Source organism: Manis javanica, chromosome 15 (assembly GCF_040802235.1).
Source record: "Manis javanica isolate MJ-LG chromosome 15, MJ_LKY, whole genome shotgun sequence".
Taxonomy (NCBI): domain Eukaryota; kingdom Metazoa; phylum Chordata; class Mammalia; order Pholidota; family Manidae; genus Manis; species Manis javanica.
Genome location: NC_133170.1, coordinates 6239925 through 6253385, shown reverse-complemented (window position 1 = coordinate 6253385; position 13461 = coordinate 6239925). Strand labels below are relative to the sequence as shown.

Here is a 13461-nt window from a genome sequence, read left to right as displayed (position 1 = left end):
TTATTTATTTAGAGTTACAGGCAACCAGGTGGGACGCGGACGTGATTAGTGGATTCAGATTAGTGATCCCGCTGCCGCAGCGCGCCGGGTGCTCTCCGTGCTCCGGTCACCGGGGACGGGCGTCTCGCTGGCAGCTGGCTGGCGGGGGATCCCGCCTCAAAGCCACATTTTAGACTCATTTCCAGGACCACTTTCAGTGCCAGCTGGCTGACCTCGAGTTCCCCGGGAAGCGGACTCGAGTCAGAGATCTGTGTGCAGAAGGATTATTAGGGTTTGCTCTTCAGAACAGTATCTGTAATGTCCTGGTGGAAGCAGGGTGGGCAGAAGAAGTTGAACAGGTTCCCAGAGGCCTCGGACAATCCCCCAGCGCGCTCTGGAGCGGGCATTTCCTCTCAGAGGCATCCTGAATTGAAACAAGGGGGCAGGCCTTTGTGCCCTGTTATTGCCCAGTCATTAAATGCGGGTGCCCCTGGAGAGGAGGCACAACCTCGGGCAGGGCTTTGGCAGAGGGCGAGTTGCAGGAGAAGAAGTCATCTGCGAACCATCAGCAGCCGATATATTCACCAACTGGGCGACTCAGTGCCTCGGTCCTGAACTGGGCATCTGGGTCCTGAGCCGGGCATCTGGAGTGCCCCAACCATTCCTTACAGGACCTTTCCATTGCTTCACATTATAGAGTCGTTTAACAAAATGAAACACAATTTTACAAATTAGTTTCTTTGCATGTGAAATTATCAGGGAAGTGAGTTTCTCCTTGCCAAACCGTAACTTTGATAGGATTTTTATATACTTACTCAACAGTCTGTGACACATAATCCCAGATGCTGAAGAAAACAAGCAGGCTGTGCTATAACGTTTATGTTGCTATTCAAAATATCTTCAACTTTGCAGTTGTAACCTGTTGACCTGCAGCCTTATTTCACGCCACTTAAATCAGGGACATCTTCCAGTACGTGTAAGCAGGAAATTCTCCCGCGCACGGAGTATATGGTGCTTTCTTTTTTAGTACCTAAACTTGAATATTTTAAAGGACTATCTTTCATTTTTGAGGTTTCTGGTTAGTATGACAGGTAACTATCTGCAGCTTTTAAAGGTATGTTAGTAATTTTACACCAGGGAGCAGGACTTCCTGCTGTGGTTTACCCACATTCCAGGAAAGCACACCTCCCCGAGGCAAGGGTGTACCTGTGGGAGCATTACTTGATTGCAGGTGCTGAATGGAGGAGGACTTTTGTGGTTGATGAAATACAAAGTTACTGAGAGGAGAATCTACTATAAGGTTCTTTAAGAAACAGATTTGAGTTCTGCTTGACTGCTTCTTAAGTCTCGTGTTTCATAAACAGCAAAGTCAGGTACAGAAGGCAGTTTCAGGACAGGTGTTACGGGAGACTTGACAGCAACTCAATGACAGCAGCAGTTCTTCCCCTTTAATAGTTTGTCTTGGTGTAGCAGGAAAAGTGGGCTTTGTCCAAATGATAGCAAAAGAAGGTCCTTTAAACCTTTGGAATTAGATACATGTCTAAAATTTTATGAGACTGGACCCATAGCTTGAGGGTGGGGTAGAAAAGGTGCACAAGGTGATTCTTGCTGGGGTTTTTTTGCTTAAAGTGAATGAACAGTGTTAAGTATTTTAGAAAATATGGCTTATCTCAACCGTGGTAACTTGAGGGTTAGGTGACCTTGAATTAGGGGCACATCTGTTTCACGATTACCCTTTCCTGCAACAAAATATCACATAAACATTTACTTTGAAAGGATTCCTATTTTACATAGTTTAGTTTTCAAATTGCTATTATATTTATAAACGATTATAATAGCATTCAAAAAGGCACAAAAAGAGTGAAGAAGAATAGTATTTTAACTGTTCTCTCAAAGGTTATAAAACCAACAGTTTAAAGTTAGGCAGACCTACTTAATTCTGAACAAAGTGTTTCTGTATCTGTACAGGTACATATTACTTAATTCTGTATCTGTAGCAGGTACATACTCAGATTACGGCAGAGACCTGGCTGGGCTGAAATACGAGCTATCTGAGGGTCACAGCGAAATGACAGTAGACGGGAGTCTGGGGGGTTCTGTCACTATAATCATGACAAAATATTATTTCTACCTGTGTTTTTTTTTTTTGGCCCCTCTTGGAGACTGGAGGTATAAGTTTCTTCTGGATGTAAAAGGGAGAGGATGGGAACAAGGAATCCAAATTGCAAGTCACTTCAGGGATTTGGTGTTGGCCTTGGTCTCAAATGAAGTATTTCCATGATTCTCCTATTTCCCACTACTTGGGAAAATAATAATTTCTAAAGGCTGGTTTCAAACCTTTGTTGTCTTTGGGTAACGACTGATCCGTTTGCCTCAGTCTCATCCTCTCGCACGGCTTCACTGTTGCTGATATTCTTGAAATCCACACCATAAATCCTGAAGAATCCCCCCGCCCTGCCCATCCTTGCCTACAGGCCACTTGCTCCCCTTTCACTCCAAGCAAATCCTTCCGAGAAGGTTCAAAGATGCTTTGACCATCCAGCCTCACTGTGCCTCCAAAATCTATTAACATGTGAAATCAATACGGCTCACTTTCCTCACAAGAAGGGAAAGGCCGTTAAATTTTTCATTGAAAGTATAAATTTATGGAAGCCAAGTGCCCTGAAACCTCGTCTACATCCTCTCATCGGGGTGGCTCTGATGCTTTTTGAGCTGCTGGTCATGTTAGCATCTGAGCACTTTTTAGAAAAGATTATCTTCTGTAAGATGATATTAGACCAAAACACCAGAAAACCTGTTACTAAATGTGCAGTTTCTTTCTATGTTCAGAGAAGGATCCGTACAACTGTTCTTTCTTTTAAGCTGCTTTTGTAGTCAGTGGAATAACCCGTAGGACCGACAGTTGCCTTGACTATATGCACCGGGTCCCATAGCCATACGCCTGGGTAATATTTACCCTGTAGGCTGGTAGTAAATTCCGTGTGTCAGTGCCTGGAGGAAGCTGTCAGGAACTTGCAGGTGAGGGTGGGGCTGTGGAGAGGATGACAGGTGAAGGACGCCCCTTGTGGAAGGGTGGTGTTGAAGGTGCAAGATTAAAGGGATCCTGGGCCACAGCATTCAAACCGTCACCTGCAGCTGTGTCTTCCTTCACAAATGCTGCACTGGGTTGCTTCCCTCAAGTAACTCGTTCCCAGTTCCCTCCATTTCTGCTGAGTTTGGTGATGGGTTGTACAGTCCATTTTGTTTCGTCAGCCCTTCGCCAGAAACATGCTTCAGGAGCTGCCTGTTTGCCATGTGGTGAGAAAAGCAGGCTTGTCTCCTAGAAACACAATCTTAATCTTAAAGACGCCGATTGTGGTTGTATGTTGAAAAGCTTAGTTCAAAAAGAGAGTGACTTCAGACAAGATAATTTTGGAACTTTGCTGTTTCTCAAGTGAGCTCAGCAGCTTTCTGGTGTCTCTGACGCATGCCCGAGCGCTTTGCCAGCTCATCGCTGTCCGTCCATCAGGGCAGCTGAGTTCGTATCCCCACGGGAGGAGAGCAACAAGCCGTCTGTGTTCTGTAGAGCATTTCCACTTTGACCCAATCGATTTTTGTCTTCTTTTCAGTGTCTCCAGTATAGGCTTTATGTGGTTCTGTTGTAGACACTGTATGGCCAGTTTTCTGCCAAGTAACAATTCTGGAAACATCTCCCTAACCACTCTTCTGTAACATGATAATGGGTATAAACACCTTGCATTTACTTGCCCCAAACAGAAAAGTCAAACATGACCTCCTTCATCGTCACAGCCACCAAATGTGGCTCTGAGTTGTGGTGCAAATGGCACTGGGCTGGGTGTCATAGACCCGGTCAGCGTCTCAGCACCTCCTCTACGAGCTGCCCTTTTTAGATGAGTCACAACACTCTAGGCCTCACTGTTGCCATTTTACCGATAAAGGGGCTAGATTAGCTTATCTCCAAAATCCCACATGGCGTTGACATCCTGAGATGCCTCGGCATCCAGTCACTAGGCAAAGGTCACATTTATTGTTTCTTTATCTTCACTATTTAAGTGCCGTCCTAGAGAGGAGGTTGAACATGTGTTCACCTGTCCCCTCCTCCTCTATTGATTTGCTTAAGTAGTAGAAGTCAGCTTAAGTCAATGTCTACATGGCTAACAACAATTGAAAACAAATATTTAGCAAGGGATGCCTAACCAATGAGAAACATGGGTCATGTTTGCAAAAATGTTCAACCAAGGCCCAAGCAGCTGTGCTCAGACCCAAGCAGTTTTGGTCCCTGGTGATTTCATTCATTCACAGCTGCCCGTGGCTGGGAGGCCAAACCGGAGAGGAGGAGAGGCCTTACTAACAGAGAAAGCACATGAGAAGGGCTCCTCTGTATGCTGTAGCTATTTTGCCTGTAACTAGAGGAAATCTGGGATACCGGCCCCGCTCTTCCCAATATGCATCTCACTTAACTCTTCTTCAAGCACGGACTTTAGGGAAGAGTTAGGCGAGCAGCAGTCAGGGATACTTTCGTTGGTATTATATTGTGACTAAACACATTGCGCGTTATCACCAATCGAGAGGCCTTTCTTTCCAATGGACTGCTAATGTTATTTCACACTGAACATTTGAGAATGTGCCTGGTAAGTAGGTGACCATACGCCCTGGTTTGGATGGCTCTTATCTCAGCCTGATGCTTAACATGGCCCTTTTTATTCTCAAGTGTCCTGTTTTGAATATAAACTATACAGTCACTCTAAGGTTTCTACCCCGGAAAACTAGTTAGCCAAAAAAAAAATTTGGGTTGAGGTTTTAATATGTTTTGTGGAGGATTCTTGGGTATGAATTGATTTTCCTTAGTAAAGTGACTTTTTAATAGTTAAAATAAGGTGAGGTGGATGGGCATACAGAGCCAGGACATTGAAATCAGTAAGTCTATACTGCAATGGCAACATGTACAAACAACAATGAAGTGTTTAATTTTTTGGTCTTGATCTTATGGGAAAAGAAAGGTACAAAGAAGAATATCGGGTTATTTAAAATAGTATAGTGTTGGGAAAAACTAAATATCCAAAGATAGGGGAGTGAATATATCATGATATAAGCTTTCCTGGTATATATTATAGTCATTACAATCATGGTTATAAAATATTAGGTAAAATCAGAAACAAAAATATACCTATTTCATACTGAGGTGGGAAAGAATTCTGTAAAATGAAAAATGGTGGACCTGTACATGGAGAGAATAAGCATTTCTGTTTGTAAAAAAATAGAATGATAAAAAAAAAATTGTAATGCATACAAGAAACTGACCCATAGAATATATCTCACATATATAGAGTGCTTAGTAATCAATGAAAAGTCTAATACTCCAATAGGTAAATGGATAAACAGATTTCACGCACACAGCCTAAGGCCATTAAACATTTTAGAAAATGCTCAGGCTCACCAGTAATTAAAGAACTATCGTTTAAAGCCGTATTTTCTTCATATAAACTGTTTTGGTGTTTGAAGTGACTGGCTTCTAACACAGTAGGAATTGATCTTATAAAACTAAGATATAGAAGATCTAAAGTATATCTCTATACAAATAGGTCAGTGATACTATTGATGAGTTGGAACTTGGAATTTACACAGAAGATCTGCAAGGAGAACCTTGGTAATGTTCACCCAGCCACTGTTCAGGGAAGGGAGGGAGATGCAGCCGTCTGACCTGGATGATGGTGATAACTGGCCAGGAGATCCCAAATGTCGAGTTAGATGTAATGGGCAGGGAAAATAGCAATAATACCAATAATAACAACAGTCATTATTGTATGCTCTCTGCTGGGCATTGCAGTGTTTTACCTGCCTAATTTAATTCTCACCAAAACCCTTGAGAGAAATTTCATTATTTTTATCTAGTTCACAGACAAGAAGACATGAGTGCTTGAATCCCGATCTTTCTGATAACAAAGAACATCTTCTTAGTTACTCTACACAGACCTTTAAGTAGTTTTTCATTCAAGATATGTACTGGACCTGTCTTAGATTCTGGGAATTTAACTGATAGGAAGACAGGTGGTGTTTGCCCTTAAATAGCTTCTAGTTTGCTGGGAGCTTACATGCTGAGGTGTTGCTGACAAGCTCAGGCTTGCAGTGAGATGACCACATCTGACTCTCAAAGCCTGGTGCCATTTGTGCTAATTATTTTCTATCAACACTTATTTCTAACTCTGTATGCCTTTCTGTGCTGCAGGGGCTAGTAAGCGAAAAGCTCTATGTCCCAAAATCTCCTGTAGGGTTCTAAACGTAAGTGGGTTCCTCCAACCTATATTACCACATATACTCGAGAGATGTGGAGGTGATGTGAGGTAGAGGCCACCTATCTTCCTTCCTTCCTGTCTCCTGCCCTCCCTTCCTTTCTTTGTTTTTTTGGTGAGAATATATTATATAAGTTCTGCTTTCTTAAAAAATTTCAAGTTATACAATACAGTGCTATCAGCTGCAGTCACCGTGTAATACATTAGATCCTCAGAACCAATTCATCTTATAACTGAGAGTTTGTACCTTGTCACCAACATCTCCCTATTTCCCCCACTCCCAGCCCCTAGCAACCACTTTTTTACTCTTGTTTCTATGAGTTTGACTTTTTTTTTTTTTGGTTACAGCCAAAGGGATGCCATGTGGTATTTGTCTCTCCCTGCCTGGCTTCGTTCACTTAGCACAGTGCCCTCCGGATTCACCCAGGTTGTCATGTGTGACAGGATTTCATTCTTTTAAAAGTCTGAATCATATTCCAGTGTGTGTGTGTGTGTGTGTGTGTGTGTGTGTGTGTGTGTCCACCACATTTTGTTTATACATTCATCTGTCCATGAACACTTAGGGAGTTTCCATGCATTGTCTGTTGTGAACAGCGCTGCTGTGAATGTGGGGGGTACACATAACTGTTCAAGATAATGGCTTCTCTTTGGACATGTACCCAGAAATGGGACTGCTGGGTCATAGGGCAGTTTTATTCTTATTTTTTCTAGAAATCTCTGTACTGTTTTCCATAGTGGCTGACCCAGTTTACATTCCCACCAACAGTGCACACGAGTCCCCTTTTCTCCACACCATCACCAGCATTCTCTCTTATCTTTCTGATGAATAGCCATCCTAACAGGTGTCAGGCAGTAGCTCACTGTGGTTTTTATTTGCATTTCCCTGATGACCGGTGCTGTGGGCACCTTTCACGTACCTGTTGGCTGTCTGTATGTCTTCTTTGAAAAAAATGCCTATTTAGATCCTGTGCCCATTTTTTAAATCAGGTTATTTGTTTTTTTGCTATTGAGTTGTGTGAGTTCCTTGTATATTTTGGATCCTAATCCTGTATTAAGTGTGTGGCTTGCAAATGCTTTTCCCTTTCCATGGGCTGACTTTTCATTGTGTTCATAATTTTCTTCACTATGCGGAAGCTTTCAGCCTGATGTCGTCCCCCATGTTCATTTTTGCCTTTGTTGCTTTTGGGTATCAAAGCCAAAAAAATCATTGCCAAGACTGATGTCAAGGAGCTCAACCCCTATGTTTCTTCAAGGAGTTGTATGGCTTTAGGTCTTATATTAAAGTTGTTAACCCATTTGGAGTTGGTGTTTGCGTACTGGCAGAAGACAGGGGTCCAGTTTTTCCAGCACCAGTTATTGAAGACGGTCCTCTCCTCCCTGACGCTCTTGGAGGCCTTCTTTTCGAGGCCGGTTCTCCTGGCAAGCAAGCGGTGGGAGTGTGCTGAGAGGTGAATAGGGTGAGTGTAAGGGCCCGACCTCAGTGCCCTCGTGTTTCATGTCCATCTTCCGGGGGCCGAGAGCTGGTTGTGGACGCACTCGAGCAGCGTGGATGTCAGCGGCTGATCCCAGCTTTCTTATCTCCCTCATCACTGGGACACAGTGGTTCCAGCCGTGGCCCCTTCCAACAGTCATGATTTCTTGTTAAATCAAATGAATCGTAAAATATGAGGCGGACGTAAAATATGGTTCTTCCTCTGGGGCTACAATTTCCAGATTATACCTCTTGTCCCTTTGATCTTTTTCCTGCAATCCTGGATCCCAAGTCCCCGCCAGGATGGGACTGATTGCTTAGGGTAAAAACAAAATACAGAATACCAACAAAACAAAACAAAACCCAGAAAACCTGTTCTAGGTGGGTTTTTCAGGACATAAGTATGTGTAGTTTACTAAGTTACAATCAAAACCATAGAATTCTTCTCGGGTTAGAATCTGTTCCGGACCTCCTAAAACGTCTGATGTCTTATTCTGATACATTCTTCTCCCACCTTCAGTCAGGAATCGTGGGTGCCCAAGAAGCATGACTCTTCCCATTGGGTGTCTCCCATTCTTAACCTGGCCCAGTGGCCCAGTGGTCTCCAAACTGTTTGGTCATGTCCCCCAAAGAAGGCTTGAGCATCTAACATCTCAGTGTATGTGTGTGAAATAAGTACTCTGGAGGGGATAGATTATGTACATAATAATACACCCACAAATTGAACTAAAAATATAAAAATTGAGATTTTTTCTTCTGTATACTGTTGTATAAATTCACATCCTCCATGGGGTATACACACTCCATTTTAAGAGGAAACACCCTGCACTTCGGAACGAAGTACAAAGAAGCCAACCCCTGCCGTGGTGAATCTGCCCTGACTCCTCCCAGAGGAATATTTTAAAACTAGTTTTTAATGGCTTTTTGGGTTCTTAATGCCCACATGTAATCCTTCTCACTTCAGGAAATCCTTGATTTTTCTTGTCCTTTTCTGAGTTCTCTCATATTTCTTTTCTTTTGCCTACTCTTCTTACTTGAAGCCTTGTTTTCTCTCAGGCAATCTGTTTCCCATCACATTTCAACACTTAAAACAGCATTTACATTGACTTTACAAAGTACTGTTCCAAGCAGTACTGCCAGGACACATATGCAGACAGGGAGGGGATGATTTCTTTTACAATCCCCTTGGATTCTGCCCAAGATGGAAAGGACCTGGAAGCCATTCAAAGGCTGGATAAATTGGCAATTGGGTGGAAAATTGGAAAGTAAATTGGGGTTTCCCACATGTAAAAAATATATAAAAGATAAATGAATAGAAATAAAACCTGTATTACCTTTCACTAGAAAATAATTCTTTATCTAATACATACTGTGAGCTGTAGTCTTAGCCATTTGGTCATCATAAAATTGGGATTAGTGTCAAAAGCCTATGCATCAAATTTGAGGTATTTAAAGATAAGTCTAGTTTTCTTCCAGAAGACAATCATTATCAGGTTCTTTTTTTTCTTTTTGCACATCTCCTCAAATACATGTAACATTAATAATAACACGTATGTAGACTATTCTACATATTTTTTTCATTTAACATTATATCTTGGCAAAGTTTCTAGCCCGTACAGGAAAAGTACCCTCATTTTTTTTTAGTCTTGTGAAAAGCTGTAACTTAATTTATTCAACCAATTATTTATTTAACCATTATTGATTACCAATAGCACCCATCTTTAGCTGTTATAAATACAGCTGCATGAATAATCTTACACATGCCACTTTACATATGTGCTAATGCATTTATAGTATGAATTCCTAGAAACTCAATTGCTGGTCAGGGAATATGTGTCTATAACTTTTATAGGAATTGGCAGTTTCTGCCAGTAATAAATGAGGGTGAATAACATGTTCTTTACAGTGCTGTATAGTTAGAAAGTGCTCACCTATTTACTTGTTGATCAGTTAACTGATGTAAAATCATATAAAGCAGCTTATGGGACAGAAATGGGAAACATCATCTATCTATAAGACTAAAGCATTGTGACTAAAAATAATCATATTATTCAAAATCAGCTCATGTTGGACAGTTGAATTTCTGGATTTATTGCTTCCTTGTCCTGGACTAGACAGAGAGAGAGAGAACTCAGAGGTAACTTTGTATCCAAAGTCCATCTTAAGCCTATATCTTTGCACCATACTAGCTGCAGTGGTTTTGACTTAAAGAAACTTCTGCTTTAAGAAAGAAAGATAATGTTATGTTTATAAACCAAAAGAAAAAAAAACAAAAAAAAACTCAACACAAGAATAAATCATTTTTGCAGGAGCTGTTTGTTCAGATGAGGAACAAAACCTGCTTTGTTCCCGCAGGTGCACTGCTTTGGATAAAAGGATATTCTGGTTCACGCTTCAGTTCAAGTCAACCTACTGAGCAGAGGGTATTGTTCAGCATTACCTCCAGTTGAAAGCACTCAGGGTATAAGTGGAATCCTATTGGCAGGAGACACGGCATCCAGAGGCCTAGGGCTCAGAACTGAAATCATACAAAGGCTGAGGGGGGAGGCAGTGGACGCCACCGTTGGGCAGGGTGTCCAGTGCTCTGGCATTTGACTTTGTGTGTATATATGTTCATTTGCATGGTTTGTACCTTTACCCCACAGGGTGCAGATCATTATAAATGTCATTTTCTTTATAGTTATATCAGCTCTATTAGAACTACGCAGGCTCTGCAGAGGACCAAGCCCTCTTTGTACGCTAAAGGGCACACAGAGAACCGTGCCTTGCTCTGAGAGCGAAACACACAGACGTAGCCACATTCACCCACATATGAATGCAACTTAAGGTGTAGAGCAGAGCACACATAGCCCCCGTCCTGGGATAATGAGTAGGTTCTGCTCAGTGTTACTGCTTTGGGGATACCCTCTACCTTACAAAGATTCTGTGATGCTGACATCAATCCAAACAGGTCCCAACTTAGCTCTATTCCTGTCTTTACATAGTTGGCTCGAGCCTGGAATCAGCCTGGATCTTGCACTCCACAATGCTGGGCCTAGGCCGCTGCATGCTCCCCTCTGATCCGAGATCTCAGTCCTGGGGGCCTTAAGTCTTCACCCTGATCCGCTTCCCCACAGTTTGGATTTTGCACGGGGCTTCAGCACTGGTTTTTCAATCTCTCCTTTGCCGTTAGAAGTCATGGTAGCCGTGTCCTTCCTCTCTGGGAGAGCTGGTGCGTGCTGACCCCTGTGGCCGTTGTCCTGCTCTGGCAGGCCTCCTAAGGGTCCCTCTGAATCAGGGGAGTCTGACAGTGTGGCTAAGATACGGGCTTTGGAGTAAGACAAACACAGTTTCGAATTGCAGCTTGGTTCTTCCTGGCTGTGGCTTTGAGCATGTTCCTTAGCCATCTTGAGTTGCAGCTTTCTTATCTGTAATATGTGACATTACTGTCTCCTTCATGAAGTTTTATTGGTTGGATTAGTTTTATGGATTGGAAGCAATAATGTGCATAACATTTTTGGCAAAGGCTGACACATTTTATGCACTTCATTACGATAGCTCCATCCTGCAGCCACCTCTGAGCACCGTCAGCTCTTCCCTCCAACCTGTGGGGACTGTGGGGATTTTGCCAACTTCTAGGCCCCTAAAGAGATGAAACGGAAGCACTCATTCCTTTTTCTGCTTTTCCGATATGACAGGTACATGAGCCTGTGTAAAAAGACACGAGTGTTCTTAGGTGTGGCCCAGGCAGCCCTCTCCTAAGACAAGGGGGACGGGGTCCTGCGGGAGGCCCCTGCCCCAGCTCCCCTTTCAGGGCTAGAAATGGCACTGCCAGGAGTCCTTCTGGCTGTGGAATGGCGGGCTTTCAGGTGCGAGCTCAGCTCACGGCTTACACATCCACATTCCTTGTAATTACCTTTGCATTTCACAATGCTGTGAGACAGAAGCAGATTAGGAATCACGTTTCACCATGAACACCCTTGCACAGAGGCCAGTAAGTGTTAGTTAATGTATAGACCAAGAAAACTACAGGTGAGGAAATCAGTCTATTTTGTGCAAAAGGTCCTAAGGAAAAGTAACAGGTGCGAATAGGTAACACCGAGTGCTCAAAAGGGGGGTCTGATTGTTCCATACCTGAGACTCAAAATCGTGACTGTTCTGCAAAAATCTTTCCAGTCTGAAGACTATCATTGTTTGCCTTCTGCCATGTCTTACCAAGCTCAATGATCCTCATTTTTAAAATGTTTTAAAATACCCTTTCAATTGTTTGATTCCACTTTGAAATCTCCTTAAAAAGTGCCATATTTGTAAGTAAAATAACCTAGACATGATCGCAGTTCTGTAGTGAGATTTAAACCATTGCTGAGTACAGTTACCTTGTCTGATGTTTTATGACCTGGAAAACTAGGAGCTCGTGTTTCTGATAGACTGAAAAGGATCTTAGGCTTCCCCTTCCGTGTTAGGAGTAACCCCTCCCCAGAAGACAGCAGGTTAGCTCTTGGGAGAGTTGTTAGAAGGCTGTCACTGGCTCTTGCCTACGGGCCTGTGAGGGTCAGGAGTTTAGGGGGAGAGGGAAACTTCAATCAATGGAAAACCTAAAAGGCAGTCCATAAACAGTAGTACTTAGCATCCTTTTCTCTTGTAAATCTAAGGAAGGAACCAAGAGAAGGAATAGAGCAACATGTGAAGCAACACAAACAGGATTTTTAGAATTGGAAGAAACTAGATCTTCTGGTCTATTTAACTCAACAGCTGATAGCCCAAGGCCGTGTTATTAGAATGGGCAGATACAAGAATGCTATGACATAACATATGATTTTAATACCGATTTTATGGATGATGAAATTGTAACTCAGAAGGGGAAGAGCTGGAATTCGGACCTCAGTCTGGTTGGCTTCGGGGCCTAGTTTTAGCCTCTGCGCCGGGCCATCCACGCGCGTCCGTGAGGTCCTTCCTTGCGCTGGTTCAGCTGTTCCTCCTTGTTCTCCGTGGGCGGGGCTTTACCCTGCTGTTGTGCTCATATCCCAAAGGAAGTCGGCGGTTTTCGCGTGAGGAAGGGACATTCCATATGTTTAAGAGACTTGGATTAACCCCTGTGCTTTTCCCTCCGGAGAATTCTCTGATCTCCCTGGCGTCCCAGAAGGTGGCAATGGCGGGACACAAAGGGCCAGGGCGAAGGTGAAGGGCTTAGGAAGGCCAGGGCGAGGGTCCTGCCAGTCATTCACTATGCGGCCATGGACAATGACCTCCGGAGGACCTGCCTGCCTCACCCCGAAACGGAGAGACGAGCGGCGCCTGGCAGGAATGACACGCGGATGGCCTTGCACTTTCAGGGGTTCGCGGCTGGGAGCCACCATGTGACCTCAGGGGCAGTGCTTGGGACACCCAAGTGAAGTGGCTGCCTTCCTCAAGACAACGCCGGGGTAAACCCTGTGAAACAAGCTCTGCTCACCATGAACCGTCTGTGTGCAGGGCTGTGGCTGGTGTGTGTGTCTATGGAGGGCGAGCAATACTGTGAGTGAGCTTGGAGGGAACGGTCTGCTGAGGATCGGGACTGGCGTGGACTCAGCTCTGTCCTAAGGCCTCCGCAAGCATCTGCTTCCACTGCACTGTTGTGGGTGATGCCCAGGCCGCCCGGAACCGTCCCTGGCAGCCCAGGGAGCACCTCTACGTGTGTGCATTCTGCTTTCCCAGTTACTGTGCCAGGCTCTTCAGGGAGAAGCTAAGAACAGTGCTGGGCCC

The 13461-nt window shown here is 43.7% G+C and overlaps 1 long non-coding RNA gene across 1 annotated transcript in view; it reads left to right on the top strand.

Moving 5' to 3' along the window:
- LOC118970872 (uncharacterized) overlaps positions 1–13461 on the top strand; it is a 29697-nt gene that overhangs the window by 658 nt on the left and 15578 nt on the right. The gene's annotated exons all lie outside the window — the stretch shown is intronic.